Below are 15,195 nucleotides of genomic sequence, written 5' to 3'. Positions count from 1 at the left end.
TTTCTTGAGCATTAAATTATCCCAAGTGTAATATATTGCAGATAAGCCTGGGCTTATTGGACATAGTACATATTTGGGTTGGTATTGGTTGAATCCTTTAGTTAACTGCTTTGTTGCTTTTTGCAAGAAGATTTTTAATTTTAAACATGTCAGGCATCTTAAGTCACCTTTATACTGTTGTGTTCATTTGAATTTCTTTCAGTATGTTATAAAAATGCCAGACATACATGTAGCAGCCATACTTGCATGGAAACTGACTACACATATATAATACTGCATTTTGTTGTAAGGTTTTCACATTAATACAGCAATTACCGTGACAAATAAATGGAGTCTTTTGATGTATGGGAAAACTTTCCATTGTTAAGAGAATCTTGCATACAATGTTGACTATTAACATCCATAATAAAGCATCTGTGTACAAGCTGACCTGGCATTCCTCATTTCATTTTGGTTTTGTGTTTTATGGTATTGATTGAACCCTTAAGGACTTAACCCAACATTCTGTTTTAGACTTCTTTTTCTCCTTTAGTACTACCTATACAGGTGATTTTATCTGTTAACAAAACTTGATCTCATTATCAAGAAGTGGAAATACTTACACAGTCTCTTTCAGAGCCATATTTTCAACTGCTTTTAGATATTTCCATATGACTTTTCTGCTAACACCTTAAATGCAACATGCTCTCTTTTTCCCAACTTGGACCTCCCCTTCCTTTTTTTCTCTCTCTTAGTGGTGTTGCCTTCCCTTTTATCACCCATTGAGAAACCTCCTGCCTCCCTCACGTCTCCACATTGAAATCCGTTGTAAATTCTCTGCCTAGGGGTCCCTGGGTGGCTCAGTAGGTTCATCGTCCTGTTCTTGATCTCGGCTCAGGTCATGAGATTGAGCCCCATGTTGGGCTCCACGCTCAGCACAGAGTCTGCTCGAGATTCTTGCTCTGCCCCTCCCTGCTCTCTCTCTAAAAGTAAATAAATAAAATCTTTAAAAAAATTTCTCAGCCTGCCTAAGGCCATTGCTCTAATTCTATTCCTTCATCTCTTACGTGGATTGTTGCACTGATTACTCTGATTTCCATTCTATAGAAATATGAATAAATTGTGCCAGTGACATCAGGGTGTCACCTGCAAGGCCAAATGGTCACCCAGTCAGGTCTGTGCAGTATTATATTGCCTCTGAATTTGTCACCATCTGGATTTTACCTTTCTAGGCTTAGAAATCTGATGGATTAACCCACCAAAAATGAGTTTACCCTTCAGTAGAATGCTTATCTCAAATGTGCAAGACTGACTGACACATGACACTAAAATGCCAATCTATTAATTTACAGTGTAAAATACAACTGCTAAGAGGATAAACAGGGGCGCCTGGGTGGCTCAGTCGTTAAGCGTCTGCCTTCGGCTCAGGTCATGATCCCGGGGTCCTGGGATCAAGCCCCGCATTGGGCTCCCTGCTCTGCGGGAAGCCTGCTTCTCCCTCTCCCACTCCCCCTGCTTGTGTTCCCTCTCTCATTGTGTCTCTCTCTGTCAAATAAATAAATAAAATCTTTAAAAAAAAAAGGGTAAGTATAAAATAATGTGAAAGCATAAAATAATAAAAATAAAAATAAAAATAAATAATTCTCCTTCACTTCCTAATGTAGACCTGGTGACTTGGATCTTCCAAGAACATGTATGTGCGTGCTTCTATCTCCATGCCTGTATTTGTAAATGTTTTCTCTGCATGATTGTTTTGCTTTGTCTCCTTAGCCTTTTAAAATTTTACTCATCCTTGATGGCACAGATCTGTGAATCATTTCCTGATTATCCTAGTGCGTCCATAAAACTTTCCCACCAGACTTTGTTTTGAAGAGTGGGGATTGCTATTTATAGCTCTTTGTCTAGCATGGTGCTTAGCAAATCTCAGTAAGTATTGAAAGAATTTTTAAAAATTAGTCATGACTATCAGGGAATAATAGCCATACTTTACACAACAGATTGATCAAAAATAGCTTTGGCTTCTTAGTTATCTATATGAAACTAGTTTTACTTTATAGTCAATAAACTATTATTTTGTTAAAATCTTTCAGCTCATTTTTATAACCATGTAATTTCTTGCTTGGTTTATGCACCTATAGAGTGGTAGACTTGCCAGCCAATCAGACCTTTAATTATAATGTAAAACAGTTGGTAGTTTTTGAAGAAATACATCCCACTCTGAGAAGTGAAAATTTATTTTTAATTAAGTAGTGGAGGGTAAAATGAATCAAGTGAAATTCCATCGGAACATTAGACTTTCCCCTTCCCTGTTTTTTTTTTTTTAAATAAATGGATATGGTCAAGAATATGTGAAATATTATCAGTAGAAAACCAAGATAAAGTGTACCAGGAAAAAAATTACTCATGGCGGACAAATGTGTGTCAAGAGAATGTTTCTGAAAACTTTTTAGTGTGTTGGCATTAGTATGTTAAGAGCTGTTGCATTTGAGCAAACTCAGTATTAAAAGCAGTGTACTACACTGCCCTTATTTCTGAAGGTCTCGGATCTGATGTGCTTATTCAAGTTCCAAGTACAGAATGTGCTAGCTTTGAGTGGATTTCCCTGGCCAGCACAGGGAAAGAGGGAGGGAGATTGACTTTGCTGTGATTTTACTACTGTAATTTTACTAACCATACCTCAAAAGATTGGATCAAATTCTGACACAATTTCCTAAGCCCTAATACAGTTAGCACTTATTTATTCATTCAACTAGCAACTAATACTTAACCAAGTGCTTACAGTACCTGGTGCTAGGTACTGGGGATACTTGTGGTAAACGGGACATGACCCTTCCCTTAAGGAAGCTGATATTCTAGAAGGGGTATGAATAAGTATGTGACAGAAATGGCATCTATTTTCCTTAGGCCGAAAAATGAGATGGATCAAGTAAGCAGGTTTCCTCGTATTTGTAGATGCTCATTTGAGAATTTGGTCACTGCCTAGAGAGTGCATATACTATGGAGAATTGTTTGGGCTAGCACCGCCCAGGGATCTTGCACCACCCAGAAGTTCACAGCCTGAAAGTCTGAGCATAGTGTAACAGCTGGAGCCATGTGCCAGTCACAAGCATGTTATTTAATCCTCCTGACAACTCTCTCAGGTAAACATTGGTATAATCCACTTTTGTGGATGTGGAAACAGACTTAGGTTAAGAGACTTGTCAAAACACACACTACAATGCTCAGCTGGGATTCATTTAATCATCTGAGATTTGGATTGATTTTTTAAATTTTATTTTATTGTGTTAGTCACCATACTGGATTGATTCTTTAAAATTATGCGTAAGGCACCGAAGAGTACAGAGTGTACGATTTCATTTCTATAAAAGTACAAAAACAGGCACAAATAGTGTATGCTGTTAGAAGGTAGTGGTTACCCTGGGTGGAAGGGTTGTTGAAAGGAACCCTGAGGAAGGGGGCTTCTGGGTGCTACAATGCTCCATTTCTTGCCGTGGGTGCTAATTTTATGGATGTGTTTAAGTTCGTATAAATCCAAGCTCTACTATTAAGTGCACTCTTCTGTATGTATGTACATTATGCTTCAATAACAAATTTTTTAAATTAAGCTTAGGTTGGAGAGTAGAGGGAAATAAAAGTGCTCTGCCACAGCAAAATGTAACAAATGTACCTTGCAGGGTTCAATTCACATGCTTACAAGAGTCTACAAGAATTATGCACTCAGTTATGAGCTTCTCACTATTCTTCTCTAGCATATGTTGAACCCATTTCTTCTGGTAAAGTAAATTTATACAAGATTTCTATGTGAAGTGAGTGAATTATTCCCTTGGGTGGTATATGCCAAACATACCAAAGTTTTATTTGTAAGAGCTTACTCCACTCCATTGCATGAACTCTTTACTCAAGCCAAACTAAACAGTCACAGTTCCCCATAAATACTCCACAATTACATTTCTCAACCTCTGCTCAGCCTCTTACTTTCACTCCGACCCCACTGGAACATCCACATTCATCAAGTAACCAAATATTCATCTATCTTATGTGGTCCACTAGGTACTTTGCACCTTATCAACTGCATTTCTTTGTAGCATAATGTGTTACTGTCTTTTCAGTGTTGGTGTTCTCTTGACCAACATTCACTTAATTCACTCAGCTGATTAACCCACATTCCTCATTCCCAAATTCCCAAGTTCCCTGTCACCCAGGGCTAGTAGGCTGGTAGACCTACTTTAGTTAACTGAACACATTTTCCTCAACAATGAATACAAATAATGATAGATGAGAGAGCTTCTACATTTTTTTAAGTTTAATATATTTTACCCAGTATGTCCAAAAATATTATTTTAACATTTAATATACATTATTATTAAGGTATTTTATATTCTTTCCACCCCTCCCCCCCCACCACATTCTCAGTCTTTGAAATCCAAAGTGCATTTTACACTTGCAGCACATCTCGATACAGACCAGCCACATTTGAAGGGCTCAGTAGCCAAATGTGGCAAGTGGCTAGTGTACTGGGCAATGCAGTTTTAAATCACTAGGAATTCACAGAGAAAACGTTCTGTAATTGAGAAGAAACACTACCTATTTCAGGCCACAGACCAACTTAGTAAATTACAGTCACTGGAATCCTTCTCCACCTCCCTTTTTCCCTGGGTGTTTTGGAGTTCATTAATTTAATCCCAATTCCTCTCCTTGCTGACCTTGGGACTATGCCTGTCACAAGCTTCAGTTTCTTCATTAGTAAGAAGGAGGTCTACTACCTTCTTAACCTCCATATTACTGTCTCTTTTTTTTAAAAAAAGATTTTATTTATTTATTTAATAGAGAGAGGGAGAGAGCACAAGCAGGGGGGAGGGGCAGAGAGAGGAGCAGACTCCCCGCTGAGCAAGGAGCCCAACGCGGGACTCGATCCCAGGACTCTGGGATCATGATCTGAGCTGAAGGTAGACACTTAACCAACTGAGCCACCCAGGTGCCCCTATATTACTATCTCCTTAAGTGGATTGTAAGTTCCCTAAGGGAATGTGTCCAGCGTTTAGCACACCACCTGGAACTATGCAAAACAGAAAGGATATAATAGCAAAACCAAGCAGCCCTGCTAGTGAGCTTAAATTCTGAGAGGGCAGATGGAACTCCAAATGCTATGAAGGAGAGAAATATGGTCCCATGAGAGGTTATGACAAAGGAAACTGATCTGTTTTCCTCAGGAGGAAGTTATGTGTGAAGGGAGACCTGGCAGATGGAGCGGCAATGAGGTAACTAGGTAAGGAGAGTAAGGCCCTACGGAGGGAACAGGCATTCCAAATTCAAAGATCCCGAAGCCAGAGTGAAGTGGTGAGATTGGTGGAGGAGGACAGTGCAAACAAGGCTCCTGAAGAGGCAGGCAAGCCCTGGTAGGCCATGTCTCCCCTGGGAAACAGTCTGATGGAGATGAGCATGCAGGATGTGGGCTAGGGAGTGCTCTTGTAGTCAACACCTGAGGAAGGGAAGGGAGCAGGACTGGGTAGAGGGAGAAGTTGACTACAGTGCCGTCTCAGTGAAGACCTTGGCCAACTCCTTGGGGAGCTCTGAGTTTCAGGTGGCCCTTCAAGATGTCCCAAGTCAGGTGAGGAGACCACACCAGGACGTAGGCCGCACCAGGAGAGGGGCCTGCCCTTGGGTGAGTACTCTCCTCAGAGAGCAATTCATTGACTTCAGTTTCTTTTGTGGAGTGAGAGGCAAGGTCATCTGCTGAGAAAGACAGGAGGAACTGATGGTGTGGGAGGCACTGTCAGAGATCTGAGGAGAGTAAAGAATTTTTAAGTGATTGTTGAGGAAAACAGGGAAGGAATTTGATCAGGGAAACACAGTAGAACTGCCAAGTAGCCTTGAGGACTCGTTTTGGCAAGCATGAGTTCAGGCCCTCTGCTAGGTCCATCATGATGCTTTGGTGTTAATTATGCCCCACTTGTCCCCTCAGCTGGGGAGCGTGACCACAGGCAGGGGCCCTGCACCGATCCTTAGTGATACACATCTGCCTCACCCTTGGTATCCACTGCTGGGCTGGTTGACCCAGGGCCTCAGCAGAAGAAGCAGACACCTTTTCCATTTGCCAAACGGACACAGCAAAAGGACTGAGGCAAGGGAGTGTGGAACGTTATCAAGAGAGGAGGTTCATGGAATAAGGCAGGATACCCTCAACTGGAGGCCACTTAGCCTCTTCTGAATTTCCATTGCACTTTATCTGTCTCCCATTTGTAGCTGTCATTACTTCTGTCCTTCGTTAGAGCTTTTTGTGTATGCCTTGGCTCCTCTTCGAGATTTGTGGCTCTCTGAAGAGCTCCAGCTCCCAGTGGGCTCTCAACAAATATATTCTAAATGTTCCGGAGAGTCGTCTTCTGGTTTTTGGCTCACCTACATTAACTTGATTTATAGCTTAGCCAAGAGTTTGTTAGTGGTGGAGGAAGGAAGCCTGGATCCACACCTTAGGTTCCTCGTTCATTCATTCTCTCAGCCAGTATTGATCATGGCCTACCATAAACTAGTAAGGATAAACCAGACCTGGTTCTAATCATGGGATTTAATGTTTAGTGGTATAGGGAAGGAAAAATTCTTCCTCTACCTTTCAAGGTCTTCCAGCTGGACTAAGAATTAAATTTACACGAGAAGGATTAACAGAACAAAACCCAAAGTTTTATTATGTGTGCACAGAGGCCCAATAATGAAATCTGAGACCTAAAGAAATTATCAAGGCATGCAGTTTTTATACATTTTAGACAAAGAGACAATAAATCTGTGAGGAAATGACAGGATAAAGAAAACAGGCATTTGGGAGCTTTAATTAGTAGGGAATTCTTTTTTTTTAAATTTGTATAGACATTTAATTATTTTTTTAAATTTTATTTTATTATGTTAGTCACCATACATTAGTTTTTGATGTGGTGTTCCATGGTTCATTGTTTGCGTATAACACCCAGTGCTCCATGCAACACGTGTCCTCCTTAATACCCATCACTGGAATTGGTAGGGAATTCTAAGCAGAATTAAAGCTGAGGTAGTTGATTAGAAAAAAATAACAAGATTTGTTTCCATAGTTTCCTTGGCTTTTAAAGTCCCTATCTCTGATGATAAAGATATATTTTTGCTCTTTAGTACAGGGAGGGTATTTTTTCATATGAAAGATTTGTTTCCTGCTTTTAGGGGGACAGAGGAGGGGCTGAGTGTCCTTGCATCAGCTTTTTCTTATGTAACTTTTATTAAAAATAATCAAGATGTCAAAAGGGCACATTTTGTGATGTCCTGCCCCTGGCCCCTGCAGTGGGGAAAGAGACACACTAAACAAATAACCACCCTAATGAATATATAACTACAAACCACGATAGGCATTCTGAAGGAAAGGAATACAGTGTTTTATGGAGGTCTATAACAAAGGGCTCCAGCTAGTTGGGTGGTTGGGCAGGGAAGGTTTTCCTCAGGAAATGATGCTTGAGTAGAATCCTCAGCTGCAGAAGGGGTCAAGAGGAAGAGAGAGAAAATAAAAGAATATGAACAGAACGAGACTAAAATTATTTATTGGTTGGCATTGCTATCCAGGCTCTCACAACCTTTCATCAGGGCAGGCTTTCTTGGCTTCTACTGCATCTGCTGAAACAATGCATTCCAAGATCAGAGGCCACAGCTGCAGGGGGTGAGGATGCATGTCTGGACTTGACCTCTGTGTCTTTCAAGGTTTCAAGAGGACACAAAAACTATGGCACCTCTTTGGGGCGTGTTGGAAGGAATGCCAACTCTTAGGACAAACCCTTTGATCTCCTGGTTCTCAATTACCAACTGTAGCTACTTCTGGCAGAATCTTCCTTTACAAATGTGTATAATCTGTTAATATAACTGTGTTGACTCTAGAAAAATCAAACCCAACATATACGATTAGGGCCTTACCAGTTATTGTAATTAGCAGATATTGTGCTTAATATGAAGTCCTACAGGACTCTGGAGTTTATTGAAATAGTATTTTTTTTAAAAAAACTTGAAATGACTTAAAGGTGTATCAAGGAAGTTACTGGGAAAATTCTTTAAAAACAATGCAATAATAAATAAAGAATCTACTGGATTTTTGTTAAGTAGTCTTTTAACTTTGAGGTTGGTTGATTGGTTTCTTTTCATCCAGTTAGCTCTTGCCCATGATTTTGTCATTTCTGCTCAAGGACTATCAACTCATCCTATTCAAGTCACTGTGCTCAATTATTTTGGATCATAGAAGTTTGAAAGAGAAAGATCTTAGATATCTCTATGAAAAATGAAATTACTATACTACACTCTGCTCTATTAGTTTCCTATTGCTGCTCTAACAAATTACCACCATTTAGTGGCTTAAAACAACACATCTTTATTATCTTAAGTCTGGAAGTCAGAAATTTGACGTCAGTTTCATTAGACTAAAATCAAGATGTGAGAAGGTCTTCATTCCTTCTGGAGGCTTTGGGGGAGAATCCATTTCCTTGCATGATCTTGCTCCTAGAGGCTGCCTATGTTCCATGTCTCATGGCCTCTTCCTCCATCTTCAAAACCAGGAACAGTTGGTGGTGTCTTCCGCATGACACATCCCTCTGACATTCCTCTTTCTAGTCAAATCTCCCTCTGTCTCCTTTGTGATTACACTTGGCCCACGTGGAAAATCCACGCTAATCTCCCCATGGCAAGATCCTTAATTTAATCACACCTGCCAACTCCTTTTTAGCATGTTAGGTAACATGCTTAGGAGTTTTGGGAATTCACACATTGACATTTTTGGAGGTCATTTTTCAGCCTCCCATATTAGGCTATCATTGCAGTGTTTGGCAGAGGTTTGTCCATGGGCAAATTTCGATTAATGGGCTCAACATAATATGCTCAGAAATTGTAGTCAATGAAAAGAAGCTGTCCAGAAAGCCCCTTATAAGGTGGACTTTATCTTAAATACTCCTTTTATCCGCCCTATTACATTATTTTAGTTTCGTTCTCATTTTTCACAAACTTTTTTTTAAGCATGGAAGAGGGTTTCTCTACCATTCATTCATTTATCCAATAAATAGACATCCATGTATGTGTATGTGGGAAGCATTCTCCCCAGGCATGGGGTCGGGCACACTCTTATTAGGAATCACCATCCATCAAACTACACTGATGTTAACAGAAAAAAAGCCAAAACAGCTCAGCCTAATGTTTGAAGAATATAGGAGCCAAAATTCAAGATATAGAGAAGAAACCTGTGTTGAAGCTTTGGGAAGAGCAGTAGTAGGAATTAGTACAAATTTCTCGTGCCTTTGGGCTAGAGTGTAGATAGGTGGGCCAAGTATCTTGAGAGCAGTGGAAGTATGAAGTTTACCATAGAATCACAAGTTGATAAAGCAGATATATTTTTTCCCATGTTTATAAATTTAATTTAAAGTTTGAGGTCAATTCTAGCTCTTAAAGAATGCACAATTACTAGACATTTACTTTCAGTATTTAAGGAAATTTCCTTATAAGTATTCAATTGTCTTCAAGCGTATATATATATATGTATATATTAAGTAGGCTTCACACTCAGCATGGAACCTAATGTGAGGCTTGAACTCACCACCCCAAGATTAAGACCTAAACTGAGATCAAGAGTCAGATGCTTAACTGACTGAGCCATCGGGCACCCTCTCCAAGTATATTTTAAGCATATACTCTTTTTTAAATATGAAAGAGAATTTTAGTAAAAGAAATCTTGTGAAGTAACAGCTACACCTCACGACCTGCCCTTTAGAGTTCGTTAACTGCAAGCACTTGCATGGCTCAGTCGGTTAAGCGGTTAAGCGTCTGCCTTTGGCTCAGGTCATGATCCCAGAATCCCTGAGTCCTGAAATCAAGTTCTGTTTCCCCGTCCCCCACCTACCCCCCCACCTCAGGGCTCCCTGCTCAGTGGGGAGTCTGCTTCTCTGTCCCTCCCCTGGCTCGTGTTCTCTCTCTCTCAAATCAATAAATAAAATCTTCAGAAAAAAATAAAATTAGTTAACTGGTAACTTGTTTCCTCTCTCCAGTACTCAGAGGTGGTATGCAGCCCATTTTCCCGCTCCTTTGTCCCAGATCTGCTTGTGAGATGGTAACAAGCCTCCTTTTTAGGTTTGTTTCTCGGGCCCACCTCGCAGTTCTTCCTGCTCATCCCTTCTTCCATTATTGTGTGAGAGAAAGTAGCTGAACTGGGGTTGGAGTAGCTGTAATTGTAGAAGCATTCCTTTCACAAAGGTGGGACTACAACCCAAGGTTAGTTTTGTTTTTGGTTTTTTTTTAAGATTTTATTTATTTGACAGAGAGAATGAGAGAGAGAGCATGAGAGGGGGGAGGGTCAGAGGGAGAAGGAGACCCTCCGGCTGAGCAGGGAGCCCAATGCGGGACTCCATTCTGGGACTCCAGGATCATGACCTGAGCCGAAGGCAGTCGCTTAACCAACTGAGCCACCCAGGCGCCCCCCAAGGTTAGTTGTTTAAAATGGAATGAGACACTTGGCATCTCTTGCCTCTTGGGGTATTAGCACCTTTCCCCAGGTTGTGTATTATTTCACAGGTACCTAATTAGTCCCTGTTTGCCAAAGCCTGTAGGATATCGGGTAAAAAGCAGCCATATGAAAATGGTCCTTAGAGGGATCTATGTTGTAAACTGTGGAATAAATGACTTAGGGACAAGTTTCAGAGTTTTTGGAGCATTTTGGGAAGTTGCCCCAGCCAAGGGGACCTTTCCTGGTGAGGAAGCAATAACAGGAAATAGTTAATTGAAACCTTTATGGGTTACTTACAAGATAAAAAAGATTGTGGCAGAGTCCCTGTGGTTTGAAGGAAAGCACGTCTGTGTTGTCTACACTGGATTTCTCTGTAGTGATTTGTAAAAGCCAGATCGCGGAGGGCGGTGAGTCCCTCGGATGAATACAGGCCACCAGAGAGGCCAGCCCTGAGCAGTGTGCACCGCCAATGGGGCGTGAAACAGACACATCTCCAGGCTTTTGTTCCATAAGTAGACCAGCTTGGGCAGGAAATTCATCTGAGGCCGCTCCAAATTGGAAATTACAAAATTATGAATGGCCCGTCTGCTCACAGGCCAGAGCCGTTGAATCTTTTGAGTCCTCTTTTTGTAATTGCTTCAGTACATCCAAAAACAACAAAAAACAAACAAACAAAACAAACAAAAACCAAATGACACAAACCCCAAAAAGCAAAACCCCAAATCAGATTTTATTAGGCACTGTTTTCAGAAGAAATAATTAAGAAGGCCTGGAAAAAGAGTTGCTTTACTTAATTCCTATTTTGAGCTATAAATTGCTAGAGAAGGGTTTGTAAAGAACTAACAAAATCTGTAAGTCTAAAAATCCATTAAAACTGACACAGGAAAGGGAGAGATTGTTGAAAAATGACAAAAATCTAACTGGAAGGGAAGTAGTCTCTCTAAGGAGGGGGACCAGTGTTTGGTGTCCCATAAGCAGCCTCCACCTCTGGATCATTGGCATTAGGGGGCTGATAACCAGCCTGTGTGGTGCTGCTGGGGTTCCAGCACTGATTTCTGCATTATTTCATTTAGTTCTCATAGCAACCTCTTCAGGTAGCTGTTACCCATTTTATAGGTGAGCAAACTGAGGACCAGAGGCGTTATACAATCTGCCCAAGATCTTAATGGCAGATGGGGATTTACTGTAAAGCAAATGAAGCTTAAGCTTTAGGGCCCCCACTTGCAGGCCCCCTGTGAGTTCAGGAGTCACATGGTGTGCAGGGGAGGAGGGGAAACCAGATTATAATCAGAGAGCATTTCTGTATAAGCATTTCTGGTAAATTGCCTGCAGAGAGCTCAGAAGAAAAGATCGAAATCTCCACATCTCCAGAAATGTGTTGTGATTTCCTTTTCCATTCCAAAAGAATATTTAATCCTACTCTGAATGTTGTATTCTTTAAGAGCCACCCCCCCCCCCACATTGTAAAAGCTTTGAGCCCTGTAAGGTCTACAACTGCCCTTGTAGATAGGTGGTAAGTGTAGAGCTACATTTTGAATTTGGGGCTTCTGATTCCAAGACCTGTTCTATTTTTAGACTGTGTAGAAACACAGAAAAGGATGAATAGAATATCAGGTGAAAAAATCAAAGCAGAGTATGAGAACTATAATTATAATAATATAAAATGTTTGTGTCTGGTAAAAAACTGAAAGGAAACGTTTTCAAGCTAGCAGTGTTATGTCAGAATTTGTGGATTATGAGAGGGTTTTTTTCTCCCAATTCTCTGAAATGCTAAGTTACTTTAATAGTATGAGACAAGACTGGAACTACAGAAGAATTACTTGCATTTGAATTTTTTACTGGCTTAGTGAATTACAGGGTTACTTGTTCAAATTTTAAGTGTTAATAAAGCAAGGCCAATTTACCAACAGTTGAACATATGAATTAAAATAAATTGCAGCAAGTGGTTTATTTTTTCTCAAGGCCCTGGTATATGATTTACGTTATCTTGGTGGAAGAAGTAATATTGAATTTGATTTCCAAATACCACTAGGTTGCATTTCTTTTTGCAGCATATCCTGACATCCACTATGCTTAAATGAGTTTTCTCATTTACAAAGTAGGGCTAATATTGCTTATCCCTCCTCCACAAATGGTTTCTGGAGGTGGTGAAACTGGACAGGAGGTTGGAAGGCCAGGATTCTCATCTATATCTGACACCAGCCTTGGTCAGTTAACTTAACCTTTCTGAATTTCTGTGTCCTCTTTCATAAAAGGGGAACCTCTGAGGTAGCATAAAATGAGATAATGAATGGGTATATGCCTATCCACCATCGAACTGCCTACAAAGACAATGCATTCTTGTTGGCCACATGATGAACTGTTGTATTATCACATCAGGAAAACAAAGTCATTCTAAACAGAAATCCTGCTCAAATTCTCAGAATATATTGCCCGACTAGCAGAGGCAAGGATGATGAGGAGGGCAGGAAACACTGTCTCGTTCACTGCTGTAGTTTGAGCATGTAGTGTGTACCTGGCATAGAGTAAGTGCTCAATAAATTATTGTGGAATAAATGTGCTGTGTGTTTATGGACGAACAATTCAATTTTGCTCTATTCCAGTGTTGGGCTCAATTCTAGAGGGTAATTTTGATCAATGATGATGAGGAATTGCATTTTAGGCAGAGATAATAAGAATGAGTAAAGGGTGGAGAATGGAAAATTAAGGACATTCATAGGGAATGACAAGTGGCCCACTTTGGTTCGAGTGTGGAGCGCAGAGTAAGTAATAATACAATGAAAATGCACATTAGGTTCAGATCCTGAAGGGTGTTTAAAATCCTGGAAAGAGGCTGAACTTTATCCTGAAGGAATTTGGGAGCTTATCCATCTCTGAGCATGATCAAAGAAGTTTTTTGTTTTGGGGTTTTTTTATTATTTATTTATTTATTTATTTATCAGAGAGAGAGAGCATGCACAAACAGGGAGAGTGGCAGGCAGAGGGAGAAACAGACTCCCTGCTGAGCTTAACCTGACTGAGCCACCCAGGCGTCCCACCAAAGAATTGTTTTTATAAACTAGAGCCTCTGTGTGAATAAGATATGGTATGTATTATTCCCATGGAACAATGGGAAAATTTGTTCTGGCAACAGAATGAGAGGGGCCACTGAGGTGTGGTTCATTTAATGACCATTGGCTCTAAGCCATAATGCAGCTAGTAATTAAAACTTATTCCCATTCAATTAACTGACAAATATTCATGAGTACCTCCTGTGTGCAGGACCCTGTGGAGGCCGTGCGTGGCAGTCACAGATGTGCAAGACAAAGGCAAAGATTCACATTGCTTAAAGCTTCCCCAGGGAGATGAACACATACATGTGAAAAGGTTAGCAAAAACTAATGGCAGTGCTTCCTGTGTAAAGGAAGGGGTAGAGATAAAGGGCTTTAAGAGTTCTGGGAAGACTGGGTGCTGGGCAAGAAAAAAACATTGTTACAAAGGTCATTGGAACCATTAGCGTATTAGCCTGCTTAAGCTGCTATAACAAACTACCATACAGTGGGAGGCTTGAACAACAGAAGTTTATTTTCTTATAGTTTTGGAGGCTGCAAAATCCAAGATTAAGGTACCTACAAATTCATTTCCTGGCTTGTAGAGCACCACTTTCTCTTGTATCCTCACATGACCTTTCCTCTGTGCTTGTGCTCAGATAAAGAAAGGGAGAGAGGTCTCTGGTGTCTGTTCTAATAAGGATCAGGGCCCCATCCTAATGATCTAATTTAATCTTAATCGCGTCCTAGGAGAGCCCATCTCCAATATAGTCATAATGGGAGTTTAGGATCGCAACATATGAATTTTGGGGAGACACATTCAGTCTATAACAATTAGCAACACTTGAATAAAATTCATAGATTAGATAACAGTATTGTACCAGTGTTAAATTTCATAATTTGGACTATTGTACTATGTTGTATACATGAATATTTTTGCTCTAGCAAATATTCACTCAAGTATTTAGGAATAAAGAAGTATAATGTCTGCAACTCTCTTAGATAATTTAAGGAAAAAGTGTGTGTGTGTGTGTGTGTGTGTGTGTGTATACACATACAGAGAGACGGGGGAGGAGATAGAATGATAAAGCAAATGTGGCTAAAATGTCAGCCGTTGGTGAACCCAACTGCTTGGTTTGAAGGGCTTTATGAAAGTCTATTTTTGTTACTTTTCTTTCAGTGTGAAATCATTTCAAAAGGACAAGTTAAACAGAAACTGTCTGGGGGAAGCAAAAGAAGGCTTGGATTGTGGAAGAGATAGGAACAAATACTTTACTCCTTGTTGTTTCCGAACACTGTCCCCTTAGCTTTTGGTGTTGAGGGCCCATGCTTTGTGTCCACGTCTTACCTCCCTCCTTAGGGACCGCATCGGGATTTGTCTTTGCCCCTCACAGAACCAAAGGAGGGCAGGCAGTTGACTGTAGGTGGTTGATAAACCTCACTTAGCTGACTTGAGGTAGTAAATTTAATTTATACTTTTATGTTTGGTTTACTGTTCACCTTCTGAAGGACAAAGTGTATGATGTCACCGGGGAGTCATAAATGAATCTGGGGACTAGGTATGATGATAACATCTAAATTTACTGTAATTACTGAGCACTTTAGATCTAGTGGTAGCTTATTTGTGTGGTGTGAGCCCTTTAATTGGCTTCTTTCACTGAAATTTGTACAATGTGGTTATAAAGATGAATGGTTTCTCAGGTT

Source organism: Neomonachus schauinslandi, chromosome 4, assembly GCF_002201575.2.
Source record: "Neomonachus schauinslandi chromosome 4, ASM220157v2, whole genome shotgun sequence".
Classification (NCBI taxonomy): domain Eukaryota; kingdom Metazoa; phylum Chordata; class Mammalia; order Carnivora; family Phocidae; genus Neomonachus; species Neomonachus schauinslandi.
Note: the sequence above shows the minus strand (reverse complement) of the source record.